Source organism: Lampetra planeri, chromosome 6 (assembly GCF_965212315.1).
Source record: "Lampetra planeri chromosome 6, kcLamPlan1.2.h2, whole genome shotgun sequence".
Taxonomy (NCBI): Eukaryota; Metazoa; Chordata; class Hyperoartia; order Petromyzontiformes; family Petromyzontidae; genus Lampetra; species Lampetra planeri.
In genome coordinates this window covers 10339527-10355147 of record NC_136112.1, presented here as the reverse complement: position 1 = coordinate 10355147, position 15621 = coordinate 10339527, and positions in this window count along the sequence as shown.

The following is a 15621-nucleotide window of genomic DNA, read 5'->3' as shown; positions in this document are numbered from 1 at the left end:
CAGATGATTGTCTGCCACCATTAAGCAATTGGTAATTAAATATTTAATTTGTTTTCCCTAAACAGTGTTAAATATAACCCGTAAAACAAAGTTTTTCACTATAAATCTATATATATAAAATCGCAAATCTGTCTGTCTATCTGTGTGTGTGTCTGTGTGTCGCCGGACCATACGCAGTTTCATTGGACGAAATGTGAGGGATTTGCGAGACACGATTGGTCCGTTTGGTTTTCCACGGCGGTTGCCCCTGGCAACGGGTAGCGACACATTCGCTGCGGGGTGGACGCCATTTTTAATTCCCGTTAAAAATATGCGCACGCATTAACACGCGACTCTGAGGTAAATTCATCAAAGTTTCACATCCTCTTCACTCCCCCCCACCCCAATGTGTGCAATTACTATTATAGGGTCGGTAGATAATAAAATTATAGCGATTAGACAGTATTATTGTAGCGCGGGAGGGGGGGGGTAACGGCCCCAGTACCCAGCCTCAGCCGGGTGGGCAATCTAGGCGAGGCCGGAGGCTCTGCACGGTACTAGGCCTCGACACCCCACCCGTGTCAAGCGACGACTTTGTGGTATAAACTCGATATACCCAGCATTGCCCGGGGGGGAAAATACATTTAAAATCTTCTTAAAACTTTCAAACATTACATAACAATGAAATCTGTGTATATATGTAAGGTTATTAAGAAATATATTTTTCACCCGGGCAACGCCGGGTACTTCTGCTAGTCCTTTATATGCGTGGCAGCGAACTTAATATAAAGGATTTAAAAATATACTCGCCTGTGGAGGACGCGGGGATCGATCCCGCGACCTTTGGCATGGGAAGCGAGGGCGCTACCAACTGCGCTACTCCGCCACGGCCTGTGGAGGGGTTACGCTCTGGGCTCTTACACTGTGACGTTCAGGCAAAGCCATGAATGAGTTCTATTTGAATATATGTAAAATAATTTTTTTTTGCCTAAAAACTGTAAAATTTGGGGAATTTTTTTTCACGAACATTAATCGTCTCGCACAACGAGTCTGTGTGGAAAATGTCAGCTCGATTGGATCACGGGAAGTGGGTTAAAAAACGACCGAAAGATTTGCACGGTCGTAAGCAAGCAAGCACGCAAGCAAGCAAGCATGCAAGCAAGCAAGCGAACTTAATATAAAGGATTTAAAAATAGACTAGTACCCAGCAGATATGATAGACAACGACCATAAAGCAGTTAAGGTTTTATCTGGTTAGTAACATTCTTCCAATGATTGCTCAATTTGTATCCAACTTCTCGGTTGAAGTTATGTCTATGTTTATATATCTGGATGGCTTCATGAACAAACCTTTGATAGTAGCCCCGCCCACTCCCCCCCCCCCAGCCTCACGTCCTCTCTCCCCCGAGCAATCACGCAGCGCTCCTCTCCCCTGGCTGGCCTAGCCCTGATCTCAGGGAGAATAAGATTGCTCCGATTTGAACTAGACAATTTAGACAAGACTCTCCTGAAATCACACTTAACATTGATGGAAAAATGTCTACATCTGATCGGGAACATGTAGATAACATGACAGCCTCTTCAGTCGGTTTAATGTCAGCTAAATGCAAAGTTAACCTGATTTCCAAGTTAGTTCAACCTCCTTTCCAAGAAGAAGCCAGATCCACACATCAAACAGTTAGACGTTGACAAGATTGTTATCAATCAGAGTAACAGTCCAATTTCAGACAGCCTAAAATGGGTTCTAGCCAAAGGATTGAATTTCGCAGTCACCCCTAAACACATCCAAGTTGATGACGTAGCCCGTAAGGCTTTGGGACACATTACTGCAGACGTGGCAAGATCGGAAATCGCCACAATCCTCAAAAAACGCGAAGACACCTATTAGCAACATCAGTAAAGATTAACGCTTTCTCAATTAAAAAAGAGAGATGACATCATCATCCTCTCAGCCGACAAGGGCAATGCCACAGTCATCATTGACAAAACCACATACAATAACAAAATTCAGGGCCTACTTAAAAGAGATCCCACCAACCGCCTCGTTATGAAAACCAACAATATCACTGATTCGACATCTTTGATCGAACCAACCAAGCGGTTATCCTTAAAACCCTCTGCTGCCAGACCACCCATATGATATGGCTTACCAAAAATCCATAAAGAAGGGACACCCCTTTATCCTATCGTCTCCACTATTGACTCACCCACCTACAAACTGGCCCAATTTCTGTCTGAGACCTAACAACAATTCACTGGTAAGACCACCTCAGCTGTACTCAACTCAGCTCACTTGGTATCGTTAATTAAGGACATCTCACTATCTTCAGGTGATTTGCTCATTAGTTTTGACGTGGTCTCTTTGTTTACCAAGGTTCCTGTGATTGACACCATTGCAATCATTGAAGATTTGGTCCAACAAGGAATGCATGCTAATGTACTGGCCCTGGTGAGACACTGCCCCACCAACACTTACTTCACCTGGAAAGGAACATTCTACAAACAAGTTGAAGCTACTCCAATGAGTTTTCCCAATGTTTTCATGGAAAATTTTGAGACAGATGCCATCCAGCCATCCACTCTACATCCGTCTTTGTGGAAGAGTTATGTAGATGACACGTTCGTCATCTGGCCACATGGCCGACCAGCTCTGAACCAATTCCTCAACCACATAAATTCCATACACCCAGCCATCAAATTCACCATGGAGGTGGAAAAGGATGTCAAGTTACCATTCTTGGATGTTTTAATTGAAATTAGACCAGATGGCTCAATGGGACACTCTGTCTACAGGAAAACCACCCATACGGATGCCTACATAAAACCCCACTCCCACCACTATCCATGCCAGAAGAATTCCCTCATCAAAACTCTACACCATAGAGCTCTAAGTATTTCCGACCGTCATCACCTAGCCAGTAAAATGGAACACTTACACCAAACTCTCAAGATGAATGAATATTCAGACCATACAATCCGTAAAGCTATCACCCCAACCGTTGGGAATGAACCATCTGAGGACCAAATCAAAACCATCACCTTGCCATACATAGCAGGGGTCACTAGAAAGACTTCCAAAATCATGAGCACACACAAAATCCAGGTTCGATTTAACACAGTACATAAAATTCGTGATCTGATTCCATCTGTCAAGGATGTGATCCCTGACATGCAATACCCCGGCATCTACAAACTAAGCTGTGTCTGTGGCAGTAGTTACATTGGGAAAACTAAGCGACATGTCTCGGACCGTGTTCATGAACATAAGGCAGATCTTAAACATGGTAGGACCAATACCTCGGCCGTGGCTGATCATTGCTTTAATGCGGTGGGCTCACACAATATTGATTTCTCGAAGATGAAGATACTTTGCAAGCCCACTGGCTATCAACAAACATTCGTTCATGAAGCCATCCATATATATAGACACAGACATAATTTCCACCAAGAAGATTGGTACAAACTGAGCAATCATTTGGAAGGACATTATTAACCAGTTTAAGTCATAACTGGCTGTGATGTTTCCATCCTACCTTCCGATGTTAGTAGTTATTTTCAACTCTTTGGTTTTACATTAACAGGTTAAATGTCTCACTAACACAGCCACCACTGCTTTTTTCCTCGATGTGGCGGTGGCTTTGCAATATTATATTGACATGCTAATCTCTCACAATACAATTGCCACTTCCGCAGCTTCGTCATCGTGGAGGTAGCTCTCCAATCTTACATTTACATGCAAATGTCTCACTTTAACATCACTAGACCCGCCCACTTCGTTTATGACCCTTGGGCTGCACCCATTTCAAACCTTTAAAACATCCTGCCTCAGCAGCTTTCCCGCTATTTTTTCTCCTGATGACGATTGCTTGTGTTGCTATCGAATTTTTTGTTATTTTCTTTGAACCTATCTACGTGACTTTACCGAAAGACCCAAGAATATCAACAATCTAAATAAATAACATTTGCTATTATCAATTACATAAATTATTTATCTGCAAAATGTGATTCAGGGTATTTGAAGACATAGCAATTATATTATGTTATAATTTTATAGGTTTAATTTAGTTAAGTCGTTTACATATCTGGCAGCAATGTTTCTTTATGAGCATTATAGACTGCAGCATTGATGTTGTCAAAATACTTTTGGCAGGCTTATGTCCAATAAACTGACATTTCAATAACGTTCAAGTAGCCTTTATTCTGTTCTCTCTTCATTAACCTTACTCTTCTCGAAAAACTTCACTTCAGGAAGCGACTGCCTCCCTGAGTGCCTGGGCCGATGTCCCCCACTCCCTTCAGGGCAGACTTAATCTAAATGATGCTCCCAAAATACTGTTCCTCCTAAGGATGGTGCCTCCACAAATCCCGAGGGCCTTCTTCAGGACACGGTATTTCTGAATATCCCCCTTTAATATGGAATAATAAGCTCATGCGCATACACTATCCCTCCTTTACATTACCAGTGGATCAAGGCGGGCTGGCTTTCCCAGACTTCTGGAAGTACCAAAGGGCAGTGGGCCTATAGAATGTGAACTGCTGGCTTGACCCAACGAAACAGGGAATCGCCAAAAGCTGGGAGGGAGGAATCGGTTAAACTGTGCTGCCTGGAGAGGTTCGCCCCTTGCCATACATATGGGGCCAACCTGTCACTTAAAGTAAGATAGAAGAGTTGGAGGGAGTTTGGCCTGGAAAGGGTTGATCCGCAGACAGGAGGGTGTTGTCTATTTATGGGGTGCCATAAACCTATAATAGATATCCCCCACTCCCAATTTTTCAGATACCTCCCAGATCAGAGATGCCACTACGAAATCCCTCTACAAGAATCTGAACGTGTTGGTCCATCTAACAATTAGCTGGTTTGGAAACACCAAGGGTCAATTAGAGGCTGTCCAATGCCTATCGACTCCAGGGAGGAGAGGGGATCGGTCATCAGACCAGCGACCAATAAACTGCAGGACAGGTTTGTGCCCAATGATAACACCGCAGATATGGATACAGATCAGGCAAGCCCCAAAATCCAAAGAGCCCTCCCACTTAGACTCATCCAGTTCAAATTCATACATGGAGCATACTTGCTGAATGATAAAATAGCTACATTTAAGGAGGTCTGACCAGACTGCCCAATATGCTCCCCAGGCCAGGTACCAACATATCTCAATGCCTGTTGTCTCTGCCAAGATGTTGTGATACTCTACCATGAGATCACACGCTTTTTTAATGATTTGTGTGACACAAACCTCTCCCCGTCGGTGGAAGAGACTCCATGGGGTCTAAAACCTGGCATAGTAACGAGACATCAACATGCCCTGATCTAGGCCTTTAACATCATTGCCAGAAAGACTATACTGGGCAAGTGCAAGGACCATGAGCCCCCTTCATGGAAACAGTGGCATAGTACACTCCTCGCACATGCAAGCATGGAACATTTAAGTTATACGTTCAAAGGACAGGAGTTTGAGGCCAGGTGGTCCCTTCTTACTCATGGCTTGAAATGAGCTGTCCAGATTAAAGCGCCGGGAGATTGGAACTGAAAAAGAGGGGTACAGCCCCTCAGCGGTTAAACGAGAGTGAAACTCGGAATGGTGGAAGGATAGCATAGAGGCCCATCAGCCGCATATATGTTCTTTGATTTTAGGGGACTTCTTTGCCCCCCCCCCAACCCTAGATCTCCACCATGATGTTTGTTATACTTCCCCTACCCTGTCGTCCCCTCCCCATTGAAATTTTCATCTCCCCCACCCCTCCCCCGACGTGGTGTCCTCACTTGGTTGGGGCAGCGGTGGGCCCCTCTCCCCAAATTTACCTCCCCTCCTTCATATGGTCGCGACTGTCCCCAGGAACGTGTGACGCCCAGCTCTGCGAGCTGCGAGGCGTGCTATATCGGGCTCTCGATTTGTTATTATTTCAATAAAAGCAAAAACTAAACTAACCTCTATTTCGTACTAGCACAGAAATTCACGAAAAAAGTTATGAAATTGTGAAGGAATTACAAAGTTACGGGATATTTTATACTGCAATAGGAAATATTGAATCGTAAAAAAAGTTATATAGTTGATTATTGTTAAATACACCATGTGGACTCTGTATAGCGATTCATACCTCATCAAACAGAATTTAGAAAAATGCATTGGGGCGTATTTGGACATGAGGAGAAAAACTAGAATAAATTAAAATGTCGAAATTAATCTGTTTGTGTAATCATTATACTTCAATATTTGAAGCTTTCGTGACTGCAAGGATGCATACTCTTTGGCTTTTTTCGGTAAAGTCACGTAGGTAAAAAATATAACAAAATAAATGAAAACAACTAAATTAAATCACGACGTTTCGGGCACAACACAAGCATCCTTCTTCAGGTGGGGACAACGTAGCGAAAGCACAACACCGTTAAGTGTGTCTAAGAGATGGCTATGACGAGGAATTATATAGTCGTGGAGGGATGGCGGGAGGGGAGGGGCCATGGTGAGTGTGTGGGCGGGCTGTGGACTGGGAGGCAATGATGTGAGGAACGCAGTGGGCGCAACGTACGGAGTTCAAACTGAAGCTTTGTGATTCCGGGGAAGTAGATAAGGAAGCTAAGATTAAGCAGCCTTTTGTAATGCTGCCGGGGGGGTAAATTGCGCAAGCTGAACACAACGTGTGGTAATGGTGATGGTAGTGTGTGAGGCTGGGGGTAACAGACTGGGAATATGGATATGATTATGAAAATAAATATAAACTGGCTGTCTAGCAGTAAACTGCACGGCAGCTAAAGTTTTAACTTGGTTAATTACATCCTTCCAATGATTGCTCAATTTTAATCCATCATATCAGTTGAAGTTATGTCTTTCTTTGTATATATGGAAAATTAGAAAGGCATAAGTTAAACTTGCATGCTCGAAATAACGTGTGGCAATGGTGATGGTAGTGTGTAAAGCTGGGAGTAGAAGACTGGGAATATGGACATGAATATGAAAATAAATATAAACTGGCTGTCTAGCAGTAAACTGGACGGCAGCTAAAGTTTAACTTGGTTAATTACATCCTTCCAATGATTGCTCAATTTGAATCCATCCTCTCGGTTGAAGTTATGTCTATGTTTGTATATCTGGATAGCTTCATGGACAAATCTTTGGTAGTATCCAGGAGGCTTGCAGAGTACCTTGGTATCGGAGAACACAATGTCATGAGAACCAGCAGTATTATAACAGTGGTCAGCTACGGCCGAAAAATGTCTCCTGCCGTGCTTCAAATCCGACTTGTGCTCACGAATGCGGTCAGAAATATGTCGTTTAGTTTCCCGAATATAACAATCACCACAGGTGCAACTCAGTTTGGAATCAGATCACGGATTTTGTGTACTGTGCTGAATCGGACATGGATCTTGTGTTTGTTTAGAATTTTGGAAATCTTTTTGGTAACGCCTGCTATGTATGGCAACGTAATGATTTTGATCGGAGTCTCAAGGGGTTGTTTCTCCACGGTGGGAGAAACAGCTTGGTGGATAGCACGGTCCGAGTATCCGTTCATCTTGAGGGCCAGATGTACATGTTCCAATTAACTGGCCAGGTGGTGTTGGTCAGAGATGCAGTGGGCCCTATGGTATAGTGTTTTGCTGAGGGAATTATTTTGTGCCAGATGGTGGTGGGAATCAGGCTTCAAGTAGGAATCTGTGTGGGTGGCCTTACTGTAGACAAAATGTCCCAAAGAGCCATTGGGCCTCCTCTCAAACAGAACATCTAGGAATGGTAGCTTGCCATCCTTCTCCACTTCAATGGTGAATTTTATGGATGGGTGTATGGAGTTGATGTGGTCTAGAAATTGGTTCAATGCTGGGAGGCCATGTGGCCAAATGACGAAAGTATCATCCACGTATCTCTTCCACAGGGAAGGACGCAGAGTGGATGTCTGGATGGCGTCTGTTTAAAATTTCTCCATGAAAACATTGGCTATCACTGGTGACAAGGGGGAACCCATAGGAGTGCCCTCATTTTGTTTGTAGAAGGTACCATTCCAGGTGAAGTACGTGTTGGTGATACAGTGCCTAACCAGCGCAGGGACATCAGGATTCAGTCCATGTTGGACTAAGTCTTCAATTATTGTTATGGTGTCAGGCACTGGAACCTTGGTGAATAGAGAGACCACATCAAAGCTGACGAGGACATCATCAGGAGACAGTACAATATCCTTGACTAGAGAGACCAAGTGAGTTGAGTTAAGTACTGCTGAGGTGATCTTGCCAGTGAAGGGAAGCAGAGTATCCGATAGAAAACAGGCTAGTTTGTAGGTAGGTGAGTTGATCGTGGACACGATTGGCCATAGTGGGGTACCTTCTTTATGGATTTTGGGAAGCCCATAGAATCTGGGAGGTCTCACAGCTGAGGGTTTCAGGGAGAGCCGTTTGATTGGTTCGATTAGGGAAGTCGAACTAGTAATGATCTTGTTGGTTTTGGTATTTAGGCTATTAGTCGGATCTCTATTGATTTTGGAGTAGCTGCTATCATTAAGTAGGTCCTGGATTTTGTTGTTGTTGTATGAGTTTTTATCCATGATGACAGTGGCATTGCCCTTGTTGGCCGAGAGGATGACTATGTCATCCCTCTTTTTCAAATTTGCGAGTTCAGAATGTTCGTTTTTGCTGATGTTGCTAACGGGGTTCTTAGCATTCTTGAGGATAGTGGCTATTTCAGCTCTTGCAACGTCCATTTGGATGTATCCTAAACCTTTGGGGACTACATCGACATGGGAGATTATATCATCTACTGGATATGTTTAGGGGTAACTGCGAAATTCAGCCCTTTAGCTAGTATCGTTTTTAGATTGTCAGTGATTGGGATGTTACTCCGATTAATAACGATCTTGTTAAGATCTAGCTTTGTAATGCATGGTTCTGGCTTTTTCTTTGCTAGGAGGGGTTCAATTTAGCGATCAGGTAAGCTTTACATTTGGTTGACATTGAATCAGCCGAGGAGGCTATCATGTTGTCAACACGATCCCAATCGGAAGGGGACATTTTTGTGTTAACATTAAATGTGATTGTAAGATCATCTTGTCTAAATTATCGAGTTCAAATTGGAGTAATCTTATTCTCTCTGAGATTAGTGATAGGCTAGCCTTAAACAGAATCCGTTTAGTGTTCGGTAAAGACACAGCAGCAGATGTGAGTGTGAAAGTGATGGGTATTACCTTAAATTTTGATTTAAAGCTTTCGTGACTGCAGGGATTCATAGAGACGACGCTGGTCCGTGGAAGAGGCCAGTGGGGGGTGCGGAGAAGAACCTAAATAAAAGACAAGCGGAGACCAGCAGTGCCTGACGGAGTCTTTTATTACAAATGTAACTACTACCACAGAGGCAACTCAGTTTGTAAACGCCAGGGTACTGTATGTCCGGAATCACATCTTTTACAGACAGAACCAGATCACGGATTTTATGTAATGTGTTGAATCGGACCTGGATCTTGTGTTTGTTCAAGATTTTGGAGATCTTTTTGTGATCCCCGCAATGTAGGGTAAGGTGATGGTTTTGAATGGCTCCTCAAGAGGGTCCTTCTTCATGGTTGGAGTGATGGCTTTGCAGATTGTGTAGTCGGAGTAACCATTAGCCTTAAGAGCTTGGCGTACGTGTTTGAGTTCACTGGCAATGTGTTCCTGGTCAGAGATGCATTGGGCTCTACCATGAGAGATTCGTTCATGAGGCTATCCACATATACAAACACAGAGACAATTTCAACCGAGAAGATTGATTCTGGCTTAGCATCATTGGAAGGATTTGATAAACCATTTCGGGTCTTGATTGTGTTCACGCTTACGGTGACTTTCAGACCGCATTCCATTTTCTTCTCCCCCCTCTTCTTTTACGAACATAGATGGACTCGTCCATCTGGCCAACTGCCAAATCGCTGTCTGTGGTGCTAACGTTAGGAAAAAAGCGCCACTTTTTTCAAATTTTCTTGCTGTGGATTTCACACCTGATGACGATTGCTTGTGTTGCAGTCGAAACGTCGTGAGAATTTTTATTGTTTAATATTTTTTATGATATTTTTTTTATTTCCGTTCTACGTGACTTTACTGAAAGAACCAAGAATATGGTTATTACCTTGCTGTCGTGGCATCTCTTGAGGAAGGTTAGCGTCTCGATAAGCTGCGACTTCCTGTCTCGTTGTCTATTAAAAACCGTAACAGATAAGTGAAAATCCTCCCGTAGAGGGCATTAATTATTGATTTGAAGCTTTCGTGACTGCAAGGATTCATACTCTTTGTTTTTTTCGGTAAAGTCACGTAGGTAAAAAATCTAATCAAACAAATGAAAACAACTAAATTAAATCACGACGTTTCGGGCGCAACACAAGCATCCTTCTTCAGGTGGGGACAACGTAGCTAAAGCACAACCATTTAAGTGTGTCTAAGAGATGGCTGTGACGAGGAATTATATAGTCGCGGGGGGATGGAGGGAGGGGAGGGGCCATGGTGAGTGTGTGGGCGGGCTGTGGACTGTTAGACAGCCAGTTTAGATTTATTTTCATAATCATATCCATATTCCCAGTCTGTTACCCCCAGCTTCACACACTACCATCACCATTACCACACGTTCTTTTCAGCTTGCGCAATGTACCCCCCCCCCCCCGGCAGCATAACAAAAGGCTGCTTAATTTTAGCTTCCTTATCTACTTCCGCCACCGGCATCTCAAAGCTTCAGTTTGAACTCCGTTCCTCACATCGTTGCCTCTCAGTCCACAGCCCGCCCACACACTCACCATGGCCCCTCCCTCCATCCCCCCGCGACTATATAATTCCTCGTCACAGCCATCTATTAGACGCATTTAAATGGTTGTGCTTTCGCTACGTTGTCCCCACCTGAAGAAGGACGCTTGTGTTGCGCCCGCAACGTCGTGATTTAATTTAGTTGTTTTCATTTATTTTATTGGATTTTTTACCGACGTGACTTTACCGAAAAAAACCAAAGAGTATACTTCATTACTTTAGAAATGCTATATAATGATAAAGGTTATTCATGTGATGAAACTGTCTCTGCACCTAAGTAGCGAAACAACAGTATAAGTAGTGAAACATGACCATAATCAATCGTCTCTGCTATAATTTCCATATTTGTATGTTGATTAATGAGTGCAATTAAATGCGACTTTATCCACTGACAAGCCACTCAAACAATGATAACACGGGATGCCCAAAAGTCAAGTGTTTCTCAAATCTTCAGCAACTAGGCGATTGCACAGTTTCAGCTGTTTTTCATAATTAAACTAGCTAAACGAGAGCACTGTCGCTGAACATAAGGTACATTACCTATTACCTAGTTTCCCATGTGTGGTAAAATACCATGTGCACGTAACAAAATATTAAACATTGATTACCATTTATAAACATGAGACCCTAAAATTATGTATCTATGCAACTCTAAAAGACAGTGATTTCCTACTTAAATGAGCATTCAGGTGATGTTCATCTTCTCCTTAGAGCCCTGAACCAGTGGTGGAAATTCCTGGTTCTTATGGCCAGGGGAAAAGTCTCTCCATAAAACAACCATTGTTGACGTCCCCACAAAGTGGTCGTCATTTTTTTTCGACCCATATGGATAATGGGCTGAATGAACTGGACATCTATGAAAAAGAGCTTTATAGCTCATCGGATTCCTCCAGTATAATATTTTGATTCTGAACCAACTAACCAATATTTTAACTCGCAACCTTTCTATTGTGAGCCACTCGCTCCACCAATGAGCGATCTGGTCACTTTTTTTTATTTGCAGCAACTATAGATATCCGTAGGTAATAGACGTGACTAAACTTTGGACTTAATTTGTTGGAATGCTGGTGAGCTATTCCGCCTCGCTTGAGTGTTTGTATAAGTGAGATGTATGGGAATCAAATTGTTTAGAACGCCAGATAACCTATATGTGCAAAAGAGAGATGTGGTTTTTTTTGCAAGGTAAGCTGGAAAAATGAACTGCCACACACAATTAAAAAAATAATTGGCGAAAAATATGGATCACTCGGAATTCAAGCAAAAAAATGTACAGCATAGGGCATCAGCCTCTCTGCTGCAGCAGAAAACAACTTCTTCCTTATATGTTGCCACGCACCTCTTGCAGATAAGCACATTTTCCTGCTGCCTGTCACACGGCAGCCAAGGCACATTATAAGATAGCCTCTGTGCCAAGTTATTTCGTTCTCTGTCAGAATCAGAGAAAAGAACGGCTTTCTATGTCACGTACGCTGAATCCTTGCGGTCGTGTTCTATGCCTGTCAGTGCGGTACCTAACTAAATAACCAAATTAAGCTAATCCGTAGTTGTTTTGGGTTAGGCACAGTTTTATGCCAAAATTCTTGTCATTAACCCTCCCACCGTTGTACTGTATAGCATTGTCACGTTTACAAATATATTATACTGGTAGGAACCACTTGGTTCCACCAGCCCACAGGGGATTATTGTGTCCGTCCGTCCGTCGTGCATCCAAAAATGGGAGGGGTGGGGCTGGGTGGAGAGGGGAGGGTGGGGAGGGGCTGGGTGGAGAGGGGAGGGTTGGGAGGGGCTGGGTGGGGAGGGGCTGGTCGCCCCGTGGTGCCCTTATAAAACTCAACGTTTAACCTACTCACGCCGGCTTGTGCCCGCCCTCACAGTCGGCCATATTTGCGGAATGCACCACGCCGCCGTTGACCCTGGCCATTGACCGAGCAACCCAACGTTCCCACCAGTTCCCTCCGCAGGAATGTGTTTTATACATACCGAAGCATTTATCCGATTCTGTCCAATAAAGCTCACTGGTGGCTTAAGAATAGGCATTTTTATTGTTCGAGTTTCCTTAAGTATATACTAAGAGTAACATAAACTCCACCCAACAATTTTTAAAAAGAAAACTTCTGTTATTTTTTTTCCGTCAAGCAATGCGTATTCATCCCCACATGTTCCTCATGGCCACTTTGGAAGAGAAGATACACTTTCGCCGGAAAAGCTTAGTTTATGTTGATTCTGTTATAAAGCCAAATAACTGACAATGTATGGTATGTTTTACTGGTATGACAACAATGTACCTCAAAGTTTTGGTAGCATATTTATTTCATTATATAAACAGTTATTGCTTTAGTGAACATCAGAGGTGTGGACTCGAGTCATGTGACTTGGACTCGAGTCAGACTCGAGTCATGAATTTGATGACTTGCGACTCGACTTGGACTTGCATAACAATGACTTTGTCCCACCTATGAGATGTGGACTCGAGTCATGTGACTTGGACTCGAGTCAGACTCGAGTCATTAATTTGATGACTTGCGACTCGACTTGGACTTGCATAACAATGACTTTGTCCCACCTCTGGTGAACATATACAATCAAGAGCAGGTAAATGACATACAAACAGACATACAAACAAGTCTCACAACGTTTTGGCCGATTGACTTCAGTTTGATTAACATTGTTTACACATTTTTTTACGCTATTTACACTTCATACTGTTCTACTTGTTCTCTTAATATGATTTTCTCCTAATTAAAGGGCATACAGAAGCGACAGACGGCTGTTATCTTGTAGATACATATCTAGGCTATGTCCTGAGCTGTCTGGCATATGTTTGAAGGATTTTTAATGAGGAAAGGGGATTTTAGAGTAGTTTTCAGCAGCATTGCCACAGAGCTCTAGTGATGCCAGTGCACGGATATTGTAATAAAACATATGGGAGCGACATGATTAGAATGTAATTATGGAACACTTGGACCAGAACACAAATGTATTTCTTTCTTAGAAACTAAGTTTCAAACTCGTAAAGCCTATTTGTATATCCACTGCATGAAAATATGCTTATGTTTTTTTGTTTGTTGGGTATTATTTCCTCTTGTAAGTATTTTACAAACTAGCCTTTTGCCCATCCAAGGACGGGAGTTAAAAGCATATCGCGACGTGATTTTCAATGCATTGATGCGTGTGCAATTTGTAAGGGCGCGGTGACACAGACCTATTTTATTTTAAGGTTATAATCCTTTGTTCATCTTGACGTCCTTTTTACTTTGATGTCTCAAAAGCGTTACAGAGATCACGTGACATGAGGGTTCTGCCTTTGTAGTGAGGGTTGTAAGTTGACACCTAGGAGGGGAGAGGGAGCGACATGATTGATTAGAATGCAAGTTTGCGGCTGACGTCAATGACGTCACTCCACATGTGGAGTGATGTCAGTGACGTCAGCCGAAAACTATTATGAATGGGGGGGGGGGTCCATTTGGAGGACGTCACCTTATGATTATTAATAAGGGGGCTGTTCGATGTGAAGTTACGTCACCTGCTCATGATTAATTATTAATGAGGGCGGAGGGTGCTCCATGTGGAGTGACGTCACGTGCTCGTGATTATTGAGGGGGGTCCATTTGGAGGACGTCGCCTTATAATGATTATTAATGAGGGGGGCTGGTCGACGTGTAGTGACGTCACGAGCGTTGCACACAGACATTCTTGGCTCATTATAGTAGGTAATAATAATGAGGGGGGGGGGGTGTCCATTTGGAGGACATCACCTGCTCCTGATTATTAATAAGGGGTGGTACTCCATTATGAGTGACATCATCCGCTAATGATTATTAATGAGGGGTGGGGGGGGTGTCCATTTGGAGGACGTCAACTGCTCATGAATATTAATGAGGGGGGCTGGTCGATGTGGAGTGACATCACGAGCATTAAGAACAGAGATTACTGGGTGATTATAGTAGGTATTATATGTTAGATTCTCAAGGTATAATCTTAAATTTGATTGATAGCTCAAAACTGCTTATTGTGTTTAGCTTCAACTGCTTTTTATGTTTAGTTTGTTGTCCTTCCCCCACACCTCCAATTAGCATGGTTGGCTACGTACGGCGCAAAATAAGTTCAACATACATACAAATATGATAATTCTCAGCATTTGTCAATCCTTTGATGGCTGAAGGTCTCCTCCACGTTACATCAGTTGTTGTATGATATTTCACCACGCCAGAAAATGATGGTTGGTGAAGGGGTTGCACAGGAGCGGTTGAGATATCATTAGCCACTGTTGTTAGCTCTGGTTGAGAATTTAGACTTAGGTCACCAGGTTCATAATGCAGTGCACCAGGGGCGGTTTCTTCATTAGGGCGATTGGGCGACGCACCACCAATGTGTGAAAGGGACTTTTTCAATCACATTAACAATCTCATTCAACCACAGAGCTATGCTAGCCGTTACTGTGCCTCTGGATATAGTCCAATCAGTGTCATGTCACGTTCTGTGGAGTACCGCCTCTTTTTGGGCGATTTCACTCTGGCTGAGAATCGCCCAGAGTCTTCCCATAGACTTACATTCAAAGATGTTTTTTTTCGAACGGCGGGCGCTGCAATGCATTCTCTATGGCTTCCGGGAGGGCTCGCACTAACGTGCTTACGTCATCATACGTCAGCACGTTTCAGTCAACAATATTATTTGTCGCCACCTAGTGGAATTTCGATTTAAAGCTTTCGTGACTGCAGGGATTCATCTTCTTGGTTCTTTCGGTAAAGTCACGTAGAAGGGAAGTAATAAAATAATAAAAATAAAACATAATAAAATAATTCTCACGACGTTTCGGTCACAACGCAAGTAGCCGTCCTCAGGTGAAAACCAGGTCTGTCGAGGCAACAGCGTCTGAATGAAACAGCACACGTGCTTGGAGC